Source organism: Notolabrus celidotus, chromosome 22, assembly GCF_009762535.1.
Source record: "Notolabrus celidotus isolate fNotCel1 chromosome 22, fNotCel1.pri, whole genome shotgun sequence".
NCBI lineage: Eukaryota > Metazoa > Chordata > Actinopteri > Labriformes > Labridae > Notolabrus > Notolabrus celidotus.
Window position 1 is genome coordinate 3988354 of NC_048293.1, and position 27442 is coordinate 4015795.

The 27442-nt window shown below is 40.6% G+C and overlaps 1 long non-coding RNA gene across 1 annotated transcript; it reads right to left on the reverse strand.

The window, feature by feature from the left end:
- Nucleotides 1-1308: 1308 nt before the first annotated feature.
- Nucleotides 1309-27430, reverse strand: LOC117805736. The gene is made up of 3 exons (XR_004629506.1): nt 27290-27430; nt 25043-25169; nt 1309-2198 (listed from the first exon to the last, which is right to left on the reverse strand). It is a non-coding gene; the product is annotated as an uncharacterized LOC117805736 (long non-coding RNA).
- Between the last annotated feature and the right edge of the window lie 12 nt (nt 27431-27442).

The following is a 27442-nucleotide window of genomic DNA, read 5'->3' on the forward strand; positions in this document are numbered from 1 at the left end:
TATGTTTAAAACTATGTTAACAGTCGTTTTCAAATTTGTCAAGAAGTCAGATAGTGAATATATTTCTTCAACTGTGTGGTTAAAATGATGCTTTTCAAATTACTTTGGCTGTATTTTTAAATAAATGCAGAATCTGCAGAAATGAGCGTGACAAATTATTATGCAAGTTGGTGATAAGAGCATATAACTTGTGAAAATTAAGAACTAGGCACCATTTTAAACATTCTGTTGATTGAAAATAATAATATTTACTACAACTGTATTCAAACTTCAACAAAAACAACTGTTTTCTTTACATTTGTGTACAAAATAAAACTGTTAATGTCTTTGAAACATTTCAAATCTAAAGTGTTTCTCAAATGTCCAATATAACCTCCTTTTCTTTCAGTGAGGGTCAGAGGTCACTGGTAAAATGATTCAGTGAGGTTTCTGATGACTTTTCTGCTGACACTGTGAGCTGTACCTTGTAAGGCTTTCCAAAGAGGCTCTTTTGAGCTGTATTTCTTGCCATTACATGACTAGATTAGAATCAGTGGCACCTTACTGTGTCTGTCAGCTCAATATTGTCGCCTGTTTAGCCAATTAACTTAATTTGGTGTTTTACAATCAATTTGTTCATCAATTTATTGTAGTAATAAACAACATTTCGAAAGTAATAAGTGACTAAAGCTATCGAAGAATGCAGTGAAGTGAAAGGTAAAATAGTTACTTCTAAAAGCAGTGGAGTAAAGTATAAAGTTGCTGTAGGTGTCATTAGTGAAATGATAAATTACAATCAGTATTAATTCTAAGATTCAAAGCTCCTGTGTGGAACTTTGTTTGCGTTGATTTTGGCACCCCCTGTGGTCAAAATGGTACCTCTTCTATGTTTGTTGATTCTGTCCTGGAATTGTAAGAATTATTTATTTTTAAAAAGTATGATCTTAGTCAAATGTATCATTTATCATGAATATTTACTGCCTAGTCTGATAGCCACCTCCTTGCAGCATTTACTGGCATTCAAAATTAGGATATAGAAATTGAGAGTCTTCATGCTAAAGGTCAGATTTGCTTTAGTAGATCACAGGAAAACATCATTTTAAAGTCTTATTTTAACCATCTGTTAATACAGTTCTTGGGTAAATGTACATATTAACATAAAATTTCTCTGTTGGTCTCAGGTAATAGACTGTATCATAACACAGACAGAAAACAAAGTCTTCCTCATTGACAGGAGTGAGGCAGAGACACAGAGAGTACACTGACACAGATTTGTCAGAGCTGTTTAGTTTCAAAATGTTCCGTAAGCCACAATAAAACAGAGAAAAATCTGCTTTCAGTTTTTATTCACTTCACATCCAAGTGGAAGCGACAGCAGGAAAATCTCCACACAGACTGAGTCATTCCACTCACACTTCAAAGCCATCATTTAAGCTAACACAGCAGTTACATGCACTTGTTTTATGATGACTTAGCATGCTTTTTTTATGTTTGCAAAGCTGCTTTTACTTGAGTTATGTTCTTGGTTTTAAAAGTGTTTACTCAGTTTTTGTACTTTGCATCTTTACAGCACTTTGATTGGAGCTTAAACATAAAAATAGCTGCCCGACAACATAAATAAAACTGACTGAATCTAGTTGTCAAAGAATAGTAGACTGACTGTTGGACCACTTGTCTTGCCTCTTACAATGGCACTGATGCAGAGCCTTCCCCCTTTATTCTCACAAGTTCACTGCCGATGTAACTACTGGGGATTTTGTTAGGCTAACAAATAAGTCTCCTTTCGCTCTCTGATGTCCTTTGAGCATTTTATTGCCATTTGGCCAGCCGCTCTGGAACCACAGAGGGAGTGGAGCATGATGGAAACTCCATATAAAAAGAAAATAAACCAAACTCACTTTAACATCAACATTGTGAGAGAGAGTGCGGCACCAAGGATGAGAGATGCGAAGGATAACACGTGTGACACTGTGGGGAGGTGGTGGACATACATTATGAGTTTTTATGGTGGAAAAAAAGGTCTCACCATTTCATTTTTCACCCTCTGTGATAACAAGAGCGTTAACTCCTCTCTCCTCTGCCTCTCTCTCCTCTCTGTTTCTTTTTCAGCGCTGTGCTTCCTCCTCTCTCCGTGTGTGGTCTGCTTGATGAGCTGCAGTGTGGCTTCGAGTTAACAAAAGCTGGAGCTGCAGGTAGGGGTCATCTCTTTTTGGCCTCTGCTGTGAAAGGAAATAGTAAAAAGTCATTCAAAGTTTTACATTCGAATACCACACTTAAAAAGCACTTGAACAAATGCAGAGACTGGGTTAACTCTACCCAGTAAAACGCCTAAGATGAGGTGTTGTTTGGTCCAAGAATTAGGTTATTTACCCGTACTTAAATTGTATAAATAAACACTGTAAAACTAGGTTCTAGCTGGTTTTATATGTACTTGTAATGAACATTAATGCTACCTCAAAACATTCAAGATAAGGAGCAGTTTTGACCAAGTATTAGACTATTTAATCAAACTTCAATGGTATAAACATACACTGTAAAAATGTATTCTCGCGGGTTTGAAATTAACTTTTAATGAATGTTAACTTGACAAAGTAAAACCAGCTGACAACCCAACACTGACACTGTTTAAATTGGCTTGATAAATTTGTATGCCAATAGTGTTTTCTTTACACATTCAGCAAATATAAAACATCATCATCATTCATTTGAACCAAGCGACAACCTCCGTTTTAAAAATATGAGTCCAATGCGAAAGTGTTAAAAACTGCAGTTCATCAAGGATCCGCTTGAGGCTGGCTTCGGAAGAACCGGGAACCACATACACACCAATTCATAAAAGACGATCTTTACAGCATTAATAAACATGTTTACAGCCTGGTACAAAAGAAGAGTGTAGTCTGGATAGCTATTTTCTCGATCGGCACACACTGTGAGGGGGGTGAATTTTTTTCTAACGCGGCAATTTCGAAGATATCGAGATTACTAGTCTTCCAATGAGAGGCACAGCTGCCTGCGGGGACGCTGCAGCTGTTGGCTAAGAGGCTCAAAGCCCGCCTCTCCGCCTCTCTACGTCACAATCGCTCAGAAACAGATGGGTGACGTCACGGATCCTACGTCCATATTCTATAAAGTCTATGATTTGAACTCATCTGTTGAATATAAGTCTATTTACTCTCCTTGTATCTCTGTGTTTGGTCTCCACCAACTCCAAAAGGAATATCTGTCTCTTTAGTTGCTAAAAGCTCAACTGTGTTCATCAGATGTTGCAAACTGTATCTATCTGTTGTTTGCAGCTGAGCAGGTGGTGTACTGTAGATTTTATAGATGCTTTTTTTTGCAAACAGTTGCTTATCGCTGTTCAAATCACAGATATGTGAGCAGTGAAAATGATCCAAAATAGTTACGTGGGGCAAAGTGAAACAAAAAAAGGGCTGAGACTCCTTATAACTTAATTTTGAAATCTTTTTATTGGAATTTTTTCCTTTTTTTTTCATACATTGATTCACACATCACAACATGTATCAACCAAAAAAAAGACATAAACAAACAGCAAAAAGAACTTCACAAGGCAATCCAAGCAAAACAAGACAGTAGAAAAAAAAAAAGGGGTGGGGGGGATGGGGGGGGTTAGACACTCTGAGATTAGGGGGAGGAGGTTCAAGGAACCCAGATACAATGTTCACTGTTTAGAGGTTAGATTTTGTTCAAAGTAAGAGAGGAAGGGTTTCTAGACTTTAAAAAATACTTACAGCTGAGCCCTTAATGGAGTATCTGATTTTGTCAAGTTTTAAATGGGCCATCACACTTGCCACCCAATTACTGTGTGATGGTGGTTCTTTGGATTTCCAGTTAGTCAAAATTAGACGTCAGGCCAGTAGCGACAAAAAGGCTAAAGTGTCAGCCTGTGCGCCTGTAAGTGCGAAAACTTTGGGAACAACTCCAAATAATGCAAGGATTGGGTCAGGATGAATCTCCATACCACAAATAGAGGAGAGTGTCACAAAGATGGCTGACCAGAACGGCATAAGACTGGGGCAGCTCCAAAAAGAGTGGTACAAAGTGGCTTCATCCTGGTGGCAGTGGGAGCAGGTCTTATCTAATCCTGGGAAGGGCTGAGACTCCTTATAAAGCTAAAGTCCGTTTAGGTAAACAACTAAAAGTTATTCAACTCTACAAGCTATTCCTTTCACATCGTTGCATTGTTTTTACATTTCCATTTTGTATATTGCTGTCAAAAAGGTATAGATTAAACTTATAAAATTAGCATATATAAGTTTGGGTAAATTACCTAATGGATGTGTATAAAAATGACACTGATGCTGGCTCATGGGCTGAAATAGTCCTAAAATGGGTACAATTAAAACCCCATGATTTATGTAAGGTTGCTGCCTGTGTGACTCTGAGCATGTGTATGACATTAAAGAAGGGGTTTCTCCAGCATTGTTTAGCTGTCAACATTGCCGACACTGAAGCTAGTAGCTATTGGAAAATCAGTCTGCTAAGTGAGACGTAGAGCAGTGTGCCTTGTGACAGTGTGTGTGTGGAGGCAGGAAGTGTGAGCGTGGTCACACTGTGATCCTTAAATCACAGGTCCAGAGAGTGATGACTGTTTAGCCACTTCACAATAACACTCATTTCATATAAATGCACGTGGAACTGCATGCTTGTGTATGTGTGTGTATGTGTGTGTGTGTGTGAGTGTAGCTCAAAAAGAAATAAATGGCCATGCAGTGTGTACGCAATAAACGTGTGTGTTTGCACGTCAGTGTATTTGTCTGTGCGCAGGACGAAGCCCTGTAAAAAATCGTAATTACAATGCAGAAACCCTCGGTCAAGCGTCGCAGTGATTTACTATAGGTGATCCGACCAGAGTGTTTGCGAATCACAGCCAAGTCACAAACCACACGACCACAATAGTTGAGTGTAGTTTTCCACTCTAACTAAAGCTGTGAAAGCAGCCACGTTCACGTCCTGTGGTCACAAATTCACAGCTGTGGACTAAAGAGATTTCACTCTGACAAACCCCCAGTGTCATATCTGATACTTTAAAAGCTCTATCCTCTTATTGGATTATGCAATTGGGAGTTTGGCTGCCCTGTAAGAAAACATGCATGTGCACTAGAGGGAAGAGTTCAGCATCTCAACGAAGAAGCTTTAGCAGAAGAAGAAATAAGTGAACCTTTTAACCTTACAGTTGAGGGTGCTCTCATTTACCTCCAGGCCATCCTAAAGAGATGACAAGCAGCTGTTACAGGGCAGACGGCCTAAAGAGACAGTTTAAAGATTGACACCATGCTCTTGTATGTATATTGTGGTTAGCAATTTAGCATACTGTAGGGCAGGCATGTCCAAAGTACAGCCCGGGGGCCAACTGCGGCCCAAGGTCCATTTATTTATGACCCCAAGCTTCCATCTTAAATTGTGTTATTTATAGCACAGAAATTAATCACCTTCTGAATCATCTGGACATTTGCAGTTTCTTTCAAGCGCACAAACAAAACTAAGGTCAATCCAGAAACGTCTCAAAAAGCTTCATATGGACTACCTCTCTAAAGCCAAAGCTCTGGGAATTCTTCAAGATGGCAATAAAGAAGAAACACAAGAACTCTTAAAGCTGACAGGTTTTCAAAATAATGTTTTTATCATGATGTGAAATGTTTTTGATGAACACTAAAAGTTCAGAAGACACAAAAGAGGACACAAGACAAGATCAAAATTATGAAATTGTACAGAAAAGGCCAAATTAGGTGCATAAAAAATGTTCAGAACTCAGGAAAATAATTATTTTGTTCTTAATATGTTGTCTGCTGGTCAGAACAGCCTTAAAAACAACATGAAAAAGAAGTGTAGGACCTGGGGATTAATATAACAGATGAACAATGGAGCCAGATCAATGAGCAAACACAGAGAAGTTGCATTAACACCAGGTATAGGCTCTGCAACTACAATTTTATACACAGGGCATATTTTACACCTGAGAGACTGGCTCATATTAAAACAGATATATCCCCTCTCTGCCTTCGATGTAAACTGGAAATTGGTTCGCTAATACATACAGTGTGGTCCTGCAATAAGTTAAGACAGTGGTGGCTGGGAATTGAGAATATTCTTGAGAAAGTATTGTCGCAGAATATTTCCTTGTCACCTGTGATAGTAATGCTAGGGGACTTGACCGACTTAAAGCTCCCCTCCCAAAGCTTAAAGGGTTTTGTGAGCCTAGCCATTACAGCTGCCAAGAAATGTATTACATCTAAGTGGAATCATGTAGACCCTCCAAACATTATTCAATGGATTAATGAGGTTAATTCATGTGCTCCTTTGGAGAAAATAACCTATTCCATCAGAGGTAGCCCACAGCTGTTTCACAAGACCTGGGACGCCTGGATGGCCTATCTAGAGTCCGGTCAATACAATGTTTAACTTATTGGTACTCGTACTTCATCTGTGTTCAAATATCAGCCACCTGTAGATGTGTGAGTAAAGTGTAAGGGGAAGATATGTATGTATGTGTATGTTACATTGAAGATTGTGGGTGCATCTCTCCTTGTCATGGCATGGTTTTGTTTTTTTGTTCTTTGTTTTTGTTTTTGTTTTTGTTTTGTTGTTGTACTCTATGGTGTTTTGTAAACTGTTTGTCCGAATAAGAATGAAGAAAAATGAATAAACAGAATTTTCCAAAAAAGAAAAAGAAGTGTGATGAAATCCAGATCATGATCCTGCCATAGGAAAATAATGATACAATATTTTTTCCCACATTGCCCGACCCTAATGAAAAACATTTTCCCCCAGAAGAAGATAACGTTTGCTAATCTTTACATCGTACCTCCTAGTTACTGTTTTATTGAGAAAACATTTAAAATAATTGTTATTAAATATTTCATATATAACTTTTAGGATTCCTAAGTCTCAGTAGGAGTCACTGGCCCTGAGGTATTCTGACAACATCATATGTGGCCCTCTTTGAAAAAAGTTTGGACACCACTGCTGTAGGGCTTAAAATGAACCTCTAGCTTCAGTGTAGAACTCTTGGAAGAAGTGACTAATGCCATAAGCTCATTAAAAAAATGTTTACTTAGGTAATAAACATATTGAGAAGTAGGGTCACTTTCTGTAACCTTTGCACAAAAATATAAGCCCATCATTAGACAGAATTTAGGGTAAAGGCACTTCTATGTTGGCTTTACTTTTAAAACCAAGACACTAACTCCACTTCCTATGTACATATTATAGTTTAAATAGGCTCAATAGCACCTCCCTATTAACATGTTGTATGGTGTGTGGAATCATATGTGTAGAAACAACAAGTTTTCATTCAACAGGGAGGGCTAGTTGCTTCCTGAAACCTCTGCTCTGCTAAACAGCCAGTTGTTGTTTTGACTTGACACTTAGTTTTTTGTAATGACTCAAAATGATTCCTATAAGAAATCCTGGTTGCAATTCAGAGACAAGAATGACAGTTCATCAAATGTCATCTCATCTATTGATCATCTATACCGCTTATTCTGTTCAGGGTCATGGGGGATTGGAGCCAATCACAGCCGCCATTGAGCAAGAGGCAGGGTAAAACCCTGAACAGGTTGCCAGTCTGTCACAGGGCTGAAACATAGAGACAAACTATCATTCACACACACACCTGTAGGCAACATACAGTCATGGATTAACCTAACAAGCACATCTGTGGCCTGTAGGAGGACCCATGGATGCAAACCCCACAAAGAGGCTCCTGTCCGACCTGGGAGTGAACCAGGAACTGTCCTACTGGGAGGCAACAGTGCTAACCACTGCACCACCATGCAGCCTCCATCTCATGTAGTGCATCTGTACAAAATGTGAAACTATCCCTTTATTGTTTAGATCCCTGAACACTGTTAATTCTCTTTGCATGCAGGACCTCTGACTCATGGAGGGATTTACTTTTTGGGCACTTCGTTTAAGATATATTTGAGCACTAAATCTGACTACCTGCACCACAAAACCACATCAACACGTAAAAATATCAAAACTTTAGTGGGAAATTAAACAAAAAGTCAGCTCATTTGTCTCCATATTTACTGTTCGGACTTGAGGGGAAGAACAGCAGACATAGCACAACAAAACCGAACCTCTTTGTTGTCTGCACACTGTCATAACAGACTGAGAGAGACTGAGTGGAAACGTCTGCTTTCACACCTTGCAGACGAGTGGATCTAAATCCATCATTTCCCACAGACAAAACAGTCAACAGTGAGGACAGACAAGATCTGTTGGGGCATAATACGCTCTCTGTTTACACAAGGAAATCAAGAGAGCAGGAGCATGAGGAGATGGAGAATGATAGAGGTAAAGTGCAATAGCAGAGAGCGTGCATAATATGTGATTAAAACTGCAAAAAGCACAGTAAAACAGGGTGGAGGAAGAAAAGCAGGGCGTTCTGCAAACAGAGGGATGAGGCAATGTCACATGATCTTTTGAAGCCGTACGGATGGGGAGCTGTGAAAGCTCGGGGACAATGGAGAGTATGAGAGCATGAAATGGAGAAAACCCAGCATTGTAAACTGTGACTCTGCAGCCCGAAGGCTTCGCTCCTCAGGGGGAAATTCTGGCTGTGGTCCTGCCCCGCTGCTGGCCTGCTGTCAGCCGCTACAGAGTGAAAGTGTTTTGCATGAAGAGATGATAAGATCCAGTTTTGATAAGCGTCTCATTTGACACAAGCAGACAGGATGTGAGGTTTGGGGGCCATCGTTGAAAAGGAAAGCACAAACGGGGATTCAGAGATGACAAAAATTGAATCTGCTGGATTTTGTTTGTTGGTAAAAAGACAAATCAGAGGTGGGCTGGTAACTTCTTCCAGTCTCTGCCTCTTTTAGAGCCATGATTCACTGCTGTTGGACATTAAAAACTAATTGAGTCTCTAATATATTTTCTGTTTTTTATTTGGATTATACGAACAAACGAAGGCTTTGTTCGAAAGCCATTCTGTTAAGAACAGAAGAAAAAGGAATACAGAGTACAGGACTAATGTCAGCATTTTATGGTCATACATCTGTATTGTATACTTACTGCCTGGCTGTGATAAATACTTGATTCTGATTGGTCAAAAAACCATAACAGTGGGGATTAATTTAAACAGTAAAGATGGAGCCCAGAACAACCTGATCACATGTCATACCAAATCAATCTGCAGACAGGAGTAGGGAAGATTTCAGCTCTGCTTGTTGACACTGTGGCAAAAACCTCAGTGACCGCCTCAGGCTGGTCTGGAGGGTCAGGAAATAATGACATGTGAGAACGGTCTGAGGCCCCAACCATCTCTATGAAAAGTGTAGCAAGATCCTGTCCTGCAAAGTGTGTCAGCTGCAAAGCACCAGGCACTTTGAATTACCCCTTAAACCTCAGCTCAAATGGCAATTGCTATCACTGACACATCTGTCAATTCTATTCTACACAGAAACAAGCTAGCTTAGCTTTGCATAGATTGAGAAAAGAGGGAAGCCTGCCCTTTTCTGTGCAAAGCAAACAACTGAATGTGTGGAACATTAAATATCTTTGCCTTTGCTAATAGCAAAATATATGGTCACCTTTGGATAGAGTAATGCTAAGCTATGCTAACTAGATGCTCTAGGTTTAGTTCATAGACTGTATAAATATGGACGTAGTATCCGTGATGTCACCCATCTGTTCCTGAGCGCTGTTTTGAAGCCAATCGATGGTGGCAGCCATATTGGAAATGCGGAACTCAACCAGGCATAGTGTGATGTAAAGAGGCAGAGTTTGAGCCTCTTAGCCAACAGCTATGTGAATTGGTGTGTATGTGGTTTCTGGTGTTTCTGCAGCCAGCCTCAAGTGGATTCTCGATTCTCGAGTTTATAACACTTCCGCATGGGCTTCATATTTTGAGACCCGAGGTTGCCGCTTGGTTTAGATTTAGCAAACAGATCAGATTGGTAAAACTGTAACCTGTAATTATGTAAGGGATGATGTATGGTGAACTATAATGTATAGTGAATCTGTGAATTTCAATAGGGGGAGCAGGACCCTGACAAGAAGGTAGTGTGAAACAAGCTGAGAGATGGTTGGGGCCCAGTAGCTCCTCAGGCTGCTCTCACATCTGTCCCAGATAACTGTCATTACTTCCGACTCTGAAGGCCAGCTGAGACACAAACTAAAGTTTTTGCCATTGAGTCAACAGGCATGGATAAAATGTGCTGGACTCCTTTCTGCAGATACGTTAGATGACACGTGTGATAAGATAAGATAAGATCAGACAAGATAAGATAAACTTTATTGTCCCCGGGGGGAAATTTGTCGTGGACATAAGTGCAGTGCTGCTCACAAACAATACATTCATCATACCAATATACAATAACATGCCCACTGTCAAAAATAAAAACCATGTCACTGTGGCATACCAATGACACAACAATACCAATAATACAATAAATACCAATAAGATACCAGTGTGGCAGTAAAAAGCAATATCATATTAACATTAGTGCAGAGTAAGTCAACCCTCATACTCATACTAGAGCGTTATGTTAGTGCAGATTGTTTGTCGAGTAGAGTGATGAAGTAGAGAGGAAGGAGAGCTTGAAGCGATTACTTTTATATCTGGTTGTGCCTGAAGTAGCTTTTGCTGTTGAGAATGAATTACTTTAGTTATGGGGTATCGACCAATCGGAATAAAGTATTGTAGAGTATTTGTACTTTGTTAGATTCCACTACTGCGTTGGAGTACTTGTCATTCTTCAAGAAATGTTTTGTTTTCCCCAACTCCACTTCCTCCTGCAGCTCCTCTGAGGATATCTGTGTGAATGTGTGAATACATCTGTTATTGGTGGTGTTTATGTTGGGGAGTGCAGAGAGAGGAGAAGGTGTGAGGCCCACACAGACCTTCATGCAAACTATTTGCTGTTGTATGCTCCACCTGTTAAAAATGTGATGTCTTTTTAACCCCAGAAGGAGGGACAGAAGAGTTGAATGTCCCACAAAGGGATTAGCATTGACACGTCCATGTTTTCTCAAGGGGCTTCAAACATACCACACACACGCTAGCACTGACAAAGTCTTGATTTGGCAAGTGATATTCAGTCATTTACGTCGACATAACAACATCCAGAGGGCATCGTCTTTGCCAGATGCTGCTTCAGACTAGTTATCATCACTCTCAGTTTGACGTGTTGACGGAGGAGAAAACAGCTCAAAATGACCTCCTGAAGGAAAACTGTTAACCATATCCCCAAACCAGACTTTTATGAAGCCATAAATCCGCAGGTCAGCCAGCGCTGAGAGGTGTTTGTTATCTGTCAGCCAGCTTCTGCAGAGGAGGAGAGGAGACGCTGAGGGCTGCTTTGAGTAAACACATACCAAACTGGCCTTGTTGTTAAAGACACCCTCCAGAGGTCCACATGGGACTTCAAGGGACAAGGAACAGGATACAGACAGCCATGACAGGCTTGTAAACCTAAACACTGCACACACACACATACATACATTCTATACACACTGCAGGCACTAAGAGAAGCAGTTTAGGTAATCATTCATCTGAGATAAACTGAAAATCACTGTTCGTTCTTTTGCATTGAGCCTGTTTTTGATCTAAACAGAGATAAAACCATTTGAATGCAGTTTTAACAGAGACAATGTAACATTTCCAAAGCTAGTTAGCAGTTCTATAAGGCTAATAGTGTGGCAGTGCAGCGAGTTACACGTTTAAATTAATTTTACATTACATTAACATAACAACGGACTCTACCACTGAGCCACAGCCGCCCAAACACTGGTTTTCAGACATTAAAAATAACTGTATAGAAATAGTCTCTCTTCCTGTTATTGACCTTGGTTGCTTTTTTAGGTCTTAAAAATACATCTATTTTCATTTGTCAGTTTCATAAGTAGTTAAAAAAACTCCCCACTGGAGCTTTAATGTTGGTTTAGCATTCCAAATTTGACTTATTAGCACTTATCACAAAAAAATAAACAGCCATCGCTCATAGCGATGTCATTAGTTCTGCAGACTTTGGTCACAATGTGAAGTCTCTGATGTATCCACCTCATGGTGGTTTTATTAGGTTCAGAGGAGTACCAAACTTTTTAATGATACATTTTTTGAGATCATGAATATATCTTGCATATTTGATTTGATTCGATTCACTTTTTCGAGACATGTTGCTACTTTCCAGGAGATTGTTGTTTTAGAACCATAATGCCTTTATCTATTGGGCTGATAGACTATTTTTAGGCTTTTTCATGCCTTCACTGATAGGAGAGGAAAATGGATAGCGTAAGAAATTGGGAAGAAAGAGTGAGGAATGAAATGCAGCTAAGGGCTGCAGATCAAACTTAAACCTGGGGCTGCATGTCATGCAGATTTGAAGCCGTGCTGCGCACTTCATCTACTATAGCCTCTACTATCTACTTTCATAAGTGCCTCAGCTATTTCCCTGTTTGACTGTAGGTTGTGGTCTGGAGAGGATGCTGGATTTTAGTCCAAGGATTGTTTAGGGATGCATCCTCTTGTAACTATAAATGTCTGAACACAATTTCCTTTCTATAAATGAAAGTGTTGATGAGATATTTCACAAGATGGGAAATTCATTGGGAAGTCTGACCACATAACATTTCAACAGGCCAGTAAAAGCACAAGACACAGATTAAGTCCTGACAACAACAAATGAAAAATGTCAAAACCATAAAAGAAAATGAAGTTTTGAAGTTCACAAGCATGGAGTTTAGTACTGATCCTGCACTGGGTATTGTAATGAAGAAAAACAAGGTCAGAATGTGATTTTTCTTGCATCCTCTTCGACAAAGAAAACAGAAAAAGAGTAAGAAATATGAACTAGGGCTGGTGAGAAGCCCACACGCTGGCCTTCTCCCACCTTGGCTTTCTTTCGGCTTCTTTCATCTCACTGAGCGGGGAGCTGATGTCATCCACTGACTCATCTGGTCACACAGAGGAAGAAAAGATACATTTGCAGGTGAAGAATGGAGAGAGAAATAAAGGAGAAGTGGGAGGAGGTTAAAAGGGAAGACAGATGCATATGGAGGAGAGGAGAGGGAGCAGGAAGAGAGAAAAAAAACAGAGGGCGGAGGTTTGAGGGGGGCAGACGGAGTGATGGTTTTTGCAGATTCAGGCTGAGCAGACAGCAGTATAGAGAGGAGAGGAAAAACAGCAAAAACATATGGTGTGTTTTTCTGCCTGTGTGTTTTTGTCTGTGTTTATGCAACTTCATTAAGTAGGCAATGAAAGAAGGTACAGAGAAAGCAAATAGAGTGAGGGAGGGAGGGAGGGAGGGAGGGAGGGAGGGAGGGAGAGAATGAGGGAGTGAAAAGATAGGGACAGTTAGAAAGGCAAAGTGTGACATGAACTGGCACAAAGGGCAGAGAAAAGAGCTCACACTCTGCTGTTTCTTTTTAAGTTCTCTTATTATTTCAGTGTCATGCTGCCCTCTGCTGGACAGTAAAAGATACTGTTTTATAGAGTTTGTACATTTTTCATCTGCACCACCAGAGGCCGCCAGAACTACAGCTCCTCTTTTACATCAGTACAGGTTCCTTTGAATGGTTTTCTTTTAGAATAATTCAAGTCACAGATGATGTCATTTGAAGCAGAGTCAGTGGTTCAAAAGGAGCTCTTTATGACATCTACTGCTGTTTGAGTGGAAGGAACAGTTGCCTCTAAAATATGTAAAGTGGGTCAAAGAGATTCAGTGGTAGAAATAAGCAGATAAAGAATTCTAAAAGAAAACTAGAATAAATCTGTGGAAGGATTACAAAAGAAAACTCAGTTGCAAGTATAGACGTGGAAATAAACATAAAATGGCAAAGGAAGATGAGGTTTGATTTTTCTTCTTTTTAACAGTTTCCTCTTCTGTTTATTTCTTATGCCTGATGGAAAGTACTTTGAATGACCTTGTTTTGTATAAGTGCTACACAAATAACCTTTCTTTCATCCTCCTCTCTCTATAGTGACCTGACTAAACACAAATGCTATTGGGAAAATGAAGAGGCACAGTTCAAAGTGAAATATTAAAGGCCTTGGAACAAAATCCCTGCTTGCCCGATTTATAAGACAGACATGTTGAAGTTGGTGTCGTGTTAAGATCTGTATCATTTCAGTATTTATAATATCCACAGAAAAAGAAGACAAATCTTCAACCTCTCTAGAGGGACCAGTCAGGGTTGCTCTCTCAGCCCACTATTGTTCATTATTTTTCTGGAAACGTTAGCTTACAGTATCAGGACAAATAGAGGCATTAAGGGGGTTGAAGGCGTTTGTCAGGAACATAAATTACTGCTTTATGCAGATGACATTTTAGCAGTGGTAACGGATCCACCTAACTCTCTACCGCACTTGATGGATATTATTAAGTCATATTCCAATCTATCAGGCTATTCTATAAACTGGGACAAATTGCCCTATCTGCCACTATCTGCTCTGTGTTATTCAAATATGGTCCAAAAATTTAAATTTCGTTGGGTCCCTAAAGGTGTGAAATATCTGGGGATTAGATTGAGCCAGGATTTAGGAGAGCTGCCCTTACTGAACTTTAACCCAGTGTTGCAAAAAAATACAGACACATTTAGAAAAGTGGGTGAGGCTAAAACTTACACTTTGGGGAAAGGTTAACATTATAAATAATCATAGCACCCCAATTTAGCTATGTGGTTATGATGTTACCTATCACCATTCCACCTGCCATTTTTAAAAGATATGAAGACATAATTAAACAGTTTTTATGGGAAGAGAAGAAAGCCAGAATTAAGTTAAGTAAATTATGTGCTCCCAGAGAGAAATGGGGAAGGGGACTACCGGATCCAGGATTATATCATTTGTCATTTGAAATGGTCAAAATAGCTAAGTATTGGGAACAGGAGGGAAAAAATGTAGATTGGTTGAATATTGAGACTGAATTATGTTTACCATTTACTCCAAAAGAGAGAATAACTCAGAAAGTAGACACAGCAAATCCAATTCTTAATCACTCCAGAGAGGTTTGGATGAAAGCACACTGTATTTTGAAAATACCACACTATGTACAGCTATCCTTATGGAACAATCCCAGTATTTGTACTGGGAAAGCACCTGTGTACTGGAGGCGGTGGCACTCAAGCGGTATCCTTACAATAGGAGACTTGTATAAAGATGAAATGTTTATATAATTTGCTGACTTGATCCAAAATGTTAAATTGGAGGGTAAGGATAATTTCTGGAAATACCTACAAATGAAAAGCTGTATAACCTCTAAATGTAAGTTAGGGGGAATCGTAGAAAACTGCATTTTGGACTATCTTGTCATGCCGCAGGGGTCCCACACGGCTTCCCAATTTTATAAACTGATTGGGTGTTCTATAAGTGGTGAGTCATCTAATGTGAAACTAATATGGCAGCAAGATTTAGGACTTTAGGAATTTACACGGGATAGATGGCTGAACATTTTGTCGGACTGTGGAAAATATATAAATGAAGCTCGAGGGAAGTTCATACAATATAAAGATCCTGCACAGGTACTACCACATCCCATCGAGACTTCACAGAATGAAACTGTTAAAAGACAACTTTAGTTGGAAATGCAAAACAGAGGTTGGAACTTTCCTCCACTGTATTTGGGAGTGTTCTCTGGTTGCACCTTTCTGGAGTAAAGTTGTTCAAGTTCTGAGCAGCTGGTTTGGTTCAAAGATCCCTCTGACCCCAGATCTATGTCTTCTGGGTGATAGATCTCAAGTACAGAATGTTTCAAAGAGTGTTTTTTTTCTGTCATTATGGTAGGTTTGATCACTGCATCCAGAATTATTTTAAGACTTTGGAAAACACAAGCCCAAGACTGAAAGACTGGGATGATGCTATGATAGAGATGGCATCTTTCGAATCCATGCTGCACAGATTAAAAGGTAATACAGGAGGTGGGACCACCTCCTGGGACTGCTTTTGGGCTCACATAAAAACTATGTATTTCTGTTTTATTTTGTTCTTTCTTTTCATTATTGTTATATTTGTAATACATTGAAAAGTTAATAAAAAGAACAAAAAGAATCAGAAGACAAATCTAAATTTGACGTTCTTTTTGGAAATCATGGATGCTCTGAAGAGAGGAGGGGCCACCTACTTTGTTATCAGTGCAAAATTCAAAAGCCAGCATCTGTGATGGCATGGGGATGCATGAGTGCCCATAACATGGGTAGCTTGGAGGGTGCCATTAATGCTGATCAAACACATACAGGTTCCGGAGCAACATATGCTATGCTGCAGATGATGCCTTTTTTGGATGGACCTCGCATATTTCAGCAAGATAACGCCAAACCACACTCTGCAAATATTACAACATCATGGCTCCATAGTAGAAGAGTGCAGGTGCTAAACTGGCCTGCCTGTAGTCCTGACTTATCCCCCATTTATTTTAGACTTTATTTGTTTTTCTCATATTCTTATTCACATATACTCAATTGAATGATCATGGAATAATTGGACCCCCCCCCCCCCCCCTCCCTAGTCCTCCCCCCCCCCCCATCAGGATGTAAAGTCAGGGTTCAAAATATATCACTGAAATCAAAAACAACAGTACCAACCTATCACAACCATTGAAAAGAAAAAAGAAAAGACTGCCTAGTTGACCAAAACCTCATCTAGAGGCAGGTACCCCCTTATCCGTATCAACATATATCTGCCTGCACAGACATGCACAAGCACAGGCACGTCCACACAAGTGCACACATATACATGCCCGCAGAGACACACAAGCATACATACATATACATCTACACGGGCGCACACATTGACCCACATGTCAAAATACACACCAACAATACAAAATTGACCAAACACAATTGGAGGGGAGGCCGCTATACACAAACTTCTGTCGAGTCAACACAATGTCATGAAAAGGTGATCAAAATGTAACAGCACACAGTCTCTTACTGTTACTGATGCAATACACAGCTACATAAGAACAAAAATAGCCACACCCCTTATCCCCCATTTAAAACATTTGGTGCATCATGAAAGAAAAAGTACAACATTAGAGGATCGAAAATGTCGAGCAGCTGAAATCGTACATCAGGCAAGAATGGGACATTTTACTATCTAAACTCCAGAAACTTGTCACCTGGGTTCTTTTTTTTCCCTTTAAGTTATATTTCGGGGCTTTTACAACTTTATTTATTTATTTATTTGACCTTTATTTTACCAGGTAAAATGTGAGAAATGTTTGAGAACCAGTTCTCATTTAGAAACATGACCTGAGCAAGAGGCGCCAACAGGAACACATACACAGAAATAGACATATAAACATAAAATAGAACAAAAGTGAACAAGTAACCAGCAATGTGCGTGAGGTGTAAAAAAGTATGAGTTTATATAAAAGTATGCATGCAAGTAAAGTCCAAAGTGATCAGCAGGAGAAACAGTCAACAACAATCTGTCGAAGTTTAAGCTTGAAGGTCGTGAGTGGAGTCAAAGTTGAAAGTTTGAGGGTGTTTTGTAAGTTATTCCAGTCGTTAGCTGCTGTAAAATGAAAGGAATAACGGCCGAAAACAGTAGAAGTACCGGGGATGATGAGCTTTATGTATTCACTGGACCTAGTGCGATATGAGGTTTGGGTGATGTGAAGAGGAGAGGACAGGTCGGGAGGTGTCTTGCCCAGGATTGACTTGTATACGAAATAAAGCCAGTGGTGAAGCCGCCGGGTATGAAGGGAGGGCCACTTCACCAATTTATAGAGATCGCAGTGGTGAGTGTGGAAGGGTGCATTAGTGGCAAAGCGGATAGCTGAGTGATAAAGAGAGTCCAGTTTCTTGAGCGCGGTACTTGAGGCCATTTTGTAAATGATGTCACCATAATCCAGAATCAGGAGTATTGTCATCATGCATAGGGTGTGTTTGCCAGCATGAGTGAAGGAGGCTTTATTGCGGAAAAGGTTTGTATAGAGGAGAGGACAGTGGATAGTGTAGGAAACTGGGAGAGAGTGGGGAAATGACATGCAGGAAAGTAGCGACAGGCTGGATTCGAACCCGGGCCCACTGCTATATGGGCGTACAACCAAGCGGCAACATCCGGTCTAAAAATATGAGTCAATGCGGAAGTGTTAAAAGCTGCAGTTCATCGAGGCTGGCTCCGGAAGTACCGGAAGTCACATACACATGAATGGGAAAAAGACGATCTTTGCAGCAGAAATAAACATGTTTACAGCCTGGTACAAAAGATGAGTGTAGTCTGAAAAGCTCATGTCTCGATGTCCTCTCACTGTGAGGGGGGTGAATTTTTTTCTAATTCGGCAATTTCGAAGATATTGAGATTACTAGTCTTCCAATGAGAGGCACAGCTGCCTGCGGGAACACTGCAGCTGTTTGCTAGGAGGCTCAAAGCCCGCCTCTTTACGTCACACTGGCTCGACAGAAGCAATATGGCTGCCGCAGCCGATTGGCTTCAAAACAGCGCTTCAGAAACAGATGGGTGACGTCACGGATACTACGTCCATATTTTATACAGTCTATGCGTACAACTTACCCATTAGGCGAAGTCTGCGCCCATCACCTGGCTTCTTAAACGTTTACAGAGTGTTGTTAAAAGAAGAGGTGATGCAACATAATGGTAATCTTGTCCTTGTCCAAACGTATTTGAATTCAATTTAAAATGAGCATATCTATTTCAAAAAACAATACAGTCGTTTTTCCCTCTATAACATCAAGAGGATTAGACCCTACCTGACAGAACATGCAACACAGCTCCTGGTTCAAGCTCTTGTAATATCACGCATTGACTACTGCAACTCTCTACTGGCAGGCCTCCCTGCATTCACAGTTAAACCTCTGCAAATGATCCAGAACCCAGCAGCACGTCTGGTCTTCAACCAGCCTAAGACAGCTCATGTCACTCCCCTGCTCATCTCACTACACTGGCTTCCAGTTGCAGCTCGCATCAGATACAAAACTATAATCATGACTTACAAAGCAGTCACCAAAACTGCTCCAGTTTACCTGGAACCCCTCATCCAGGTCTACTGCCCTTCTCGCCCGCTACGCTCAGCCTCTGAAAAGCGCCTAGTGCTTCCAGCACACAAGGCCTCAAAATCACTAGCTGGACTCTTCTCTTCTGTTGCCCCTAAATGGTGGAATGAATTGGCCAACTCCATTCGATCTGCAGAGTCCCTCTTTACTTTCAAAAGACAGCTAAAGACCCAGCTCTTTAGGAAGCACTATGCACTTAGCTAGACTGTTCTCCACTGTTGTCCCCAGTGGCAGATCATGTCTTCCAGCTACAGTTGACTCACACTGTCCTGCTCTACTCTGGGAATCTGTGTTCAGCTCTTGAGTGACCCAGCACTTGGTACTTTGGTCATTATTGTGGTGATGTTAATTGTTGATGATGATAATGGAAGGTCTTAAATGGTTTGGTTGCTTCATTGTAGATGTTCCTTATTTCGGGGAAAAAAAAAAAAAAAAAAATTCCTTACTTATTTTTGTGCATTGTCTTTACACTGCTTGGCAGTACCTGCACCCAAATGGACTTGAAGCACTTTGTTACTCTTACTGATCTTGTTTCCTCTTGTCTAGATCTTTGCTTGTGTTGTTCTTGTTCTCGTATGTATGTCGCTTTGGATAAAAGCGTCTGCTAAATGACATTGTAACATTGTAAGTTATACAGTTTCAATACTTGATGTGTTGTTTTTGCTCTATTTTCAATCAAATATTGAATTTAAAATATTTGGAAATAATCTAATTCAGTTTTCATTAACATTTTACACAATGTGCACACTTTTTAGAATTGGGGTTGAAATAAAAAAAACTCACTGAATTACTTTAAAATGACTTGTGATCAGGAGTTTCCTAAAGTAGAGAATACTTGTTCTTGAGTTTGAGTTCCAAAGTGAATTAATAACATGAACTCAGAACCCTTTCAAAGAGAATCAGATTACTTGTTGATAGCTGCCTGTAATGGGACTACTTATTGGATCACCTTTAAATCAGATTACTCACATATTGTAATGAACTTACATTTTATCAAGTTTAAATAAACCCACCACTCTAAAACTGTTCAGTGTCACATCTGCTGGAGTCTCCTCTGTCTCCTCTACATTTAGGATTTATCAGACTGAATTAATCTAATTTAGATTGTGTTGGAGTTATTATTGTTATTATTATATTTATATTTTTATTTGTATGCCTTATTCGTATGTCAAGCTAATCGACCAGCTCAGCTGCACATGCGCTGTGTGATGAACTTGTTTATCAAGAGACATTTCATCATATGAATGGTTTCAGATGCGTAACATCTGTGTTCCCACCACACTTGTTTGTGTGCTTCATGTCAGTTGCATTGTTTGTGACATTGATTCTCTGACCTCACATAACTGCACACAGTGTTGCGTCACTCTTTTTGATGCTATTTTTGTCCTTGGTACGGATCACTAACTAGCATAATTTGCTTAAATAATCAATGTCACTATTGTTAGCTCACATGTTTGAAGAAACAATAATTGGATTGTGTGTTCTTTTATCTTTAAGTTGTGGATTGGTAACACTCTGCTTCTTGTTTTCCGCATCCTGGTTATGAACAGATTTTGTTTTCTTGAAGTCTACGCGAGAAAATGGAAATAATCAAAGCTCAAGGCCATCTGAGTTCCTGGTGTACACACTACAGATGCTTTTTGTGCAGATTTATTGCTTTATGAAGCATTTCCAAGAAGGAAAATATGTTATACAGCTGTCAAACACTACAGTTCTGTTAACGACCAAATGTTCTGTTCTTTGATGGCTTGGCTGCACCCACACATGTAACAATGGAGTAAATAACAACAGACTCTTGAAACAAACAGCAGCCTCCTTCTGCTGCACGCCTCCTCTGTTTCTTAGAAATGCTTCTTAAAAAACTACCAGATGCTGCCATAACCATAACACACTCACAGTCAATTTGTCTTTGTTCAAATTTTGTCGGTTTTTGTCTCTTTTATCTAAAAAGGTTTCCAGACCAGCCCCCCCAAGCCAAACGACTTAACCTCCACCTCCTGCATAAAGGAGCAGGGTGGCAAGAAAGTACTTGTACTTGACAGTTAAGGGAGGATACGTTTCTGAGAGGGGGTTTGTTCAGCAGTTATACATGACTGAAAGCGTCCTTCAAGGAACGAGCCAAGAGGGAGGGGGGCAGAAGGTCTTGACCTCAGTATCGGCTTCTTGGTGGGGGTTTACGTCTCTGAGAAATTAAAAAGAAAGGGACAAGACAATTGAGCACTCTCTCTCTGTGCTCGGCCCCAGCAGCCTCCTCCGCCTGCACCCCCCCCAGCAAACGCCATGTCCCATTGACTAACGGACGCTGTGATCAAAGGGGAATTCCAGCTCTCTGTCTCTCTCCGTCCCTATCTCGTCGTACGCGCTCAACTGGAGCGAAGGATGGAGGACATATTGGTTATTCAGGTCCTGGTTTACTGATTAGGACACAATGGAGCCTCATGCTGTGTCAGTTACGTGTGTGTGTGTTAAAGCATCCTCTACTCCTCTATATACAGACACCCATCACACGCACACACACTGCAGATCCTAAACAGGCCCACACCATAACCATGACCCTATAGCAGGTGGTGTGAGGGCCACAATTGCTTGGGCTGGAATCTGTTCTTGGCCAGCTGTGGAGGCGCCGGCCAACGGCACAGACAGCCTGAAGAAATGAATCTGAGGGAGCTGTTCAGATTCTAAAACCAGTATTTAAAATAGCAACTCAAATTTGGACCAGCCATGTCAAGTAAACCAGTTCCTCCACGGATCTGAACCACATTTATCAACTCGAAAAACAAAACATTTGTTTCAATCAAAAATAATTTCTTTCTGCATCCTTCTCAGAAAGTTGCTCCGTGCTGCCAGCAGACACTGGTCAGTTCTTTGGATGGATTAGAAGTTCCATTACAGCTGTTGTCTTCAAAGCAGCTTGTTTCTAATTGATCACATAACAACAAACAACAGTAAAATACTACAGAGCTGTCATTACCACACACTGGACTCAAGTGTAATTTGTTTACAGTGCACATCAGTCTGATTAGCTGCTCCTGTAATCTTGTAGGTGTTAGCTGAAACTTGAAGTACTCTGATGATCCTTTAATTATCTTTGCCACAACAAGCAAATTACTTTTGATGCCAAATGAGTGGTCAGGGAGTTTTTTTTTAAATGAAATATGAAAGTGCATTCAAAACTGCAGTGGTGTCGTTATTTTCCATCATGGCAGCAGCAGCAGCAGGAAGCATGAGGACACTACAGCGAGGTGATTAACTACGGTGTGCTGAAAGGGACAAATAGCATGGAATGAAGCAAAATAACACATTCATTTCTGCCCTTCATCACATCTGATTAACACATCAACATTGACAGCCTTTCTATATTGTTTTGACATTCTTATTCTCTGATATTTTTTTATCTAATTCTATAAAAATTCCCTGACTGTTTGAGTCATTTCTGCTCTTTGATAGCTTTCTAAGTTTTTTATTCTACTTCTGTGTCTATTGTTTTTGCTCCAAAACACCAAGGCAAACTCCCTGTTTGTTTAAATCTACTCTGCAATAAACTTGATTCTGATTCTAAGACACATTTTTTGTATATTGTTAGCAGTTTCACTAACTTTTATAAGCCTGCAAGGAGAGCTTCGTATCTCCGTGTTTAGGTGCTTTGCCTGCTTTTAGTTTCCTTCACAGGTTTCCTTCACAGAGGCCTCTTCAAATCAAAACAGATCTAGTAAATAAAACAGGTTAAAAAAAAGTTTTTTCCTGCATTTAATTTTCAGCTTTCTTTTTCAATTTGGTCTTCTTCATTGTTACACATACTGCATGACAACATCCTCTTTGTGTTTCTCTGACTTTCTCACTGGAGGTGGTGCCATCTAAAGAGTTCCTGTGCAGCTTTATTGGCACAATTACCCGCACATTTTCAACATTAAACGAGACTAATAAAAACAGAGGGATGACAGCGGGGATGATGCAATCTATTAACTCATCTAAAGGTGCCATGTCTGGTTTAAATTTGCAAAGGGAAATATTTCAGCAGATTCTAAACATCAAGAAAATCCTATACCTGAAAAGTTGGACATCATTTCTTTTTTTTTTTAAGTTATATTTTTGTTGGCCTTTTTGCCTTTATTCTATAGGACAGTTGAAGAGAGACAGGAAATGTGGGGAGTAGAGAGCCGTGAAAGACGTGCAGGAAATGGTCAACCGGACAGGAATCGAACCAGCGACCCCTGAGACGAAGACTGTAGCCTCTGTATGTGGGGCGCATAGACCACTAGGCCACCAGCGCCCCTGGACATAATTTCTAACAATTATGATAGCAAATGTACTGGCAATAGTTATTGAGAATTGAGGGCACAGTATGGTGGGTCATGGACATGAAAACAAATGCTCTGAATTCATTTATCTAGTACTTTAAACCTCAATATCAAATGTCCATCCATCCATTATCTTGACTGCTTTTCCCGTTCAGGGTCAAAAGGGTTAAAAGATTCTCCAAGCGCTTTACAGGAAAATAAGATAAAATTATACAATAGAAAAGTAAAGGAAAACAGTGCAAAAAAAAAAGCAAAGAAGAGCAAGGCAGCTAAATAAAACAAAACAAGAAAAAAAACAATCAATTATAGTTTAAAAGCCTTTATAAAAATGTGTGTTTTGAGTCCAGATTTGAATTTGGTGAGTGAGGGAGAGAATCTGAGGTGTTGGGGGAGAGAGTTCCAGAGGGTGGGGGCAGCGACAGAGAAGGCCCTGTCCCCCAGGTTCGGTGCTTGGGTTTGGTGAGAGGGGTAAGGAGGTTAGCGTTGGTGGAGCGGAGGATGCGGGAAGGATTGTATGGTTGCAGAAGGTCGGTGAGGTAGGAGGGAGCTAGATTGTGGAGGGCTTTGTAGGTGATGAGTAGGATCTTGTACTGAATTCTTGAGGGGATGGGAAGCCAATGGAGGTTCTGGAGGACTGGGGTGATGTGGTCTCTGGAGTGGGAGTGAGTGAGGAGGCGTGCAGCTGAGTTTTGTATGTATTGTAATTTGTTGATTTGGATCCAATCCCAGCTGACTTCGGGCAGGGGTGCACCCCAGACAGGACGTCAACCCATCACAGGGCCAATTTCAAATGTATCTGTCATTTTAAAGAAAACCATTTTGCATGCATGTTTGGTTAAGTGCTGTCTCACAGAGTTGTGTTTGAGCATGTGAGAAGCTAAAGTATGAAAAATTCTTTATTTATTTTTTTGCTAAGACTTTGTTTCCTTCTGGAGTTTTGTTTGAAATAATCTGTGTCGTCATTCAACTCCTGGTGTTTCTTTACAAATTGAACTTATTCTCAGTGTTTTACTGGTTACAAGAGATATGGTAACATTATTGGTGATCAAAAACAAAAAAACTCAGTTCCTGTGAATACCCTTTCAAAGTAATGTTAAGTTAACAACATCAGGAAGTTTTCTCTGGCGCTTACTTCTGTCCTCCAAAGTCTTAGAGGTTAGGCCTTTAAAGTTTTCTGGTTCTGTAGCTCAAAAAGCAAAATATAAGATGCATGTTTTGGGGTTTTGGATGTAATAAAATTGCACACACTTTCATCATTAAAGAGCAGATACAGTGCACCATAAAAATATTATGATCCTCCACCTCAGATATGACTTCACCGGGAACAGAGCGGGTTAGGCTGGGAGGATTTGGTCACGTAGGTTTGGACCACCACACAGGGCAGCCAGAGCCTCCCTCCTGCCGGGACCAGAGTTTCCTCTTACCACCTGATTCAGCACCCAACATCTGTGCTGAATTAACATGTTAACAGTGGTACCCAAACCCCCTGGAGCCAGCCGGCGAGGGGCCGAGGCAAACACATCCCCGTGACACACAGACTAATGCAGCCAGACGGACAGCCCACAGGAACGCCTCACATGTTCCACAGAGGGAATGCAAAACATCCTGCGTTCAGCGGCACATCTGGGCTGCAGATGTGAACCATCAGCAGAAACGAGGCTGCAGTAACGGCTCTGCTTTTGTGGATGCCGGTGTGTAAGAGTGACTGTGTGTATCTCTATTTACACTGCACACATTGCCTTCTGTATACAAAGGCCGTGCACACGTGTGTCTATGTATATTACCAAATGGGCCGTAGCAGGAGCAGCAGTTTGGTGGACGTAAGGAGAGGAGGGCAGAGGAGCAGCTTCACAGGAGTCCACACAATCAACCATTGAGGACTCTGTTTAGAAAGGCGTGTCAGCTTCACATCTATGGAGGAAGAGGAGTTATTTCAGGTCAGCAGAAGAGAAACATACAAATGGACGCAGATGTTCTGACCGCTACTTACACTCTCTGTAATAACAAAAAAAAAAGGAGGGAGAATGGAGGACAGAAACACATCGATATATAAAAACGCTCATAAAAAGTCGGCCCACCCTGTTCTTTGAAATCCTCACAGCAAGTCTGGAAGTATGCATGATGTAATGTTGGACTGATACTCAGTAAAGAGAGGATTCAACTTTTTGAAGGGAAGCATCTGACTTCACTGTAATTATGAGGCTGTTATCAGAGCATGACTTTGCAGCATTACATTTATGTGAGGAAGCTGTAATAAACCCTGCAGAGCCACAGATTGTACAACTCATGACTCATCTCATGGCCCAAGACAGCAGCCAATAAGAACACAACATTCAAAGAGCTGAGATGAGCTGTTTTATGTTTATGTTTTTATGCTTTTCGGGATCTTGGGCAAGCAAGATTCCTGAAGATTTACATTCACATGTGTCTGCTCCTTACATCAGGTTTCTAAATATCAGCTATGCTACATATACCAGTGCTTCTCAGACTTTTTCATATAAAGTCCCCTAAACTGGAACAAACTAGACCCTGGTTTCTCACATGTTGTCAAAGCGTGACATATAAATAGATTAATAGTGAAGAAAAGGGACCCTGAGCTGCTTTGTATATAACCACAGTATATTTTTGTCAAACTCATAACATGCCGTTGTTAACTGGATCTGTGTCACAAGGTTGTGGTCAGGTGCAGTCAGTTGGAGATGGCTCTACTACCTTGGAGGTAAAGCCTAACATATTTTGGAAGTATTTCCTTTCTTTAAGAGTGTCAGAAACAAGAATTTTCAAACGGGTCTAATCTCCATGCATTCATTTCTATGTCCCAAAAGTGTGTCTTGAAATGGAGGGAAAAGGTTTAAGGTATGTTGTTCCTGCAGTTTGGAACATGCTGTCTAGTGGAGTTTTCTGGTGCCTTTTTAAAAGGTACAGTATATTGAAGATGTTGGAGGAAGAAGCCCAGGCTGTAGATGCTTTCAGAAAGTCACTTTGGGGTGCCTTTAGCCAAGCAGGTTAAGTGCGCACCCCATAAACAGAGGCTATAGTTCTCTTAGCAGGGGCTGTGGGTTCGACTCATGGCCTTGACCATTTGCCAAATAGAAGTCACTTTCAAATATGTCACTCAGGTTAGGTTGATCTGTGTTTGTAATTGTTGTATGTTGGTAACTTTGCTCAAATGTGCTGCTCTCCGTCTTGGGCAGGCTGTCTTGTATGAGGGATGTTTAAACACAGGGAGACTTTTCCTAATAAAGAAAAAAAAAATCAAAAATGAAACATTAAGTTACACAGCAGCTACGTCTCTACTTTCCCTGTCCTTTTTTGAAGCATCTTTCTGCAGACTCTTCTCTCTCTTCACTCCTCTCATATGAGTAGGAGAGCAGTGGGAGGTAGAGCGTACAGCCTACCCAACCCGAGTTGAGTTCTAGTCCAATCAACCTTCTTACTAACCTCTTGCTACAGACTCTTCCCTTTGCTCTCTTCTCCTCCCTCAGTGAATGTGAAGTGCTGACAAAAATTACAAGTGGAGCATACACTTAACCCAAGATGAGTGCTCGGGTCTTAGTTTTCCAAAACCCAGGTACAGTATGTGAATTGTGAAGGTACTGCCTTTATGCACTTTTGTTCGTTAAGGTATGTATTGCCTAAAGACTAAAAGAAGGAAAAAATGGGAGCGGTACAGGAGCGGGAGTCATTCTAGATAGGAGAGGGATGAGAGTGGGAGTCATTTTACCTGGAGTGGGACGGGACAGGAATTTCTTTTTACTCTGGCCCGGGGTTGGGACGGGACAAGATTTTTTTCTGTGGGAGTGGGATGGGACAGGAGTGAAAATCCACTTCTGTGTCACTCTCTATCCCTCATGCGGATGGATGAGGGAAGAAGGGGTAGGTAGAGTGTGCAGCGTAACCCAGCAGGGGTTAACCCTAGCTCAAAATGTCTTCCCTGACCTCTTTCTTACATCTCTTTACATACTGTCACTGTGAAGAGATGTGATGATTTCTTAAAAGAACCAAAAGACAAAAGATGAAACAAAACTTACCTAAAAAATGTACATATTTAATCCAAATCGATCCAAACAAAAACACAAGGGGACCACGGAGAGCAAAAAAGTCAATCACAAGGCAGGAAACCACTGAGAACTCAAGAGAAGGCGTAGTGATCATACAAGACAAGCAAGGAAACACAGGGACTA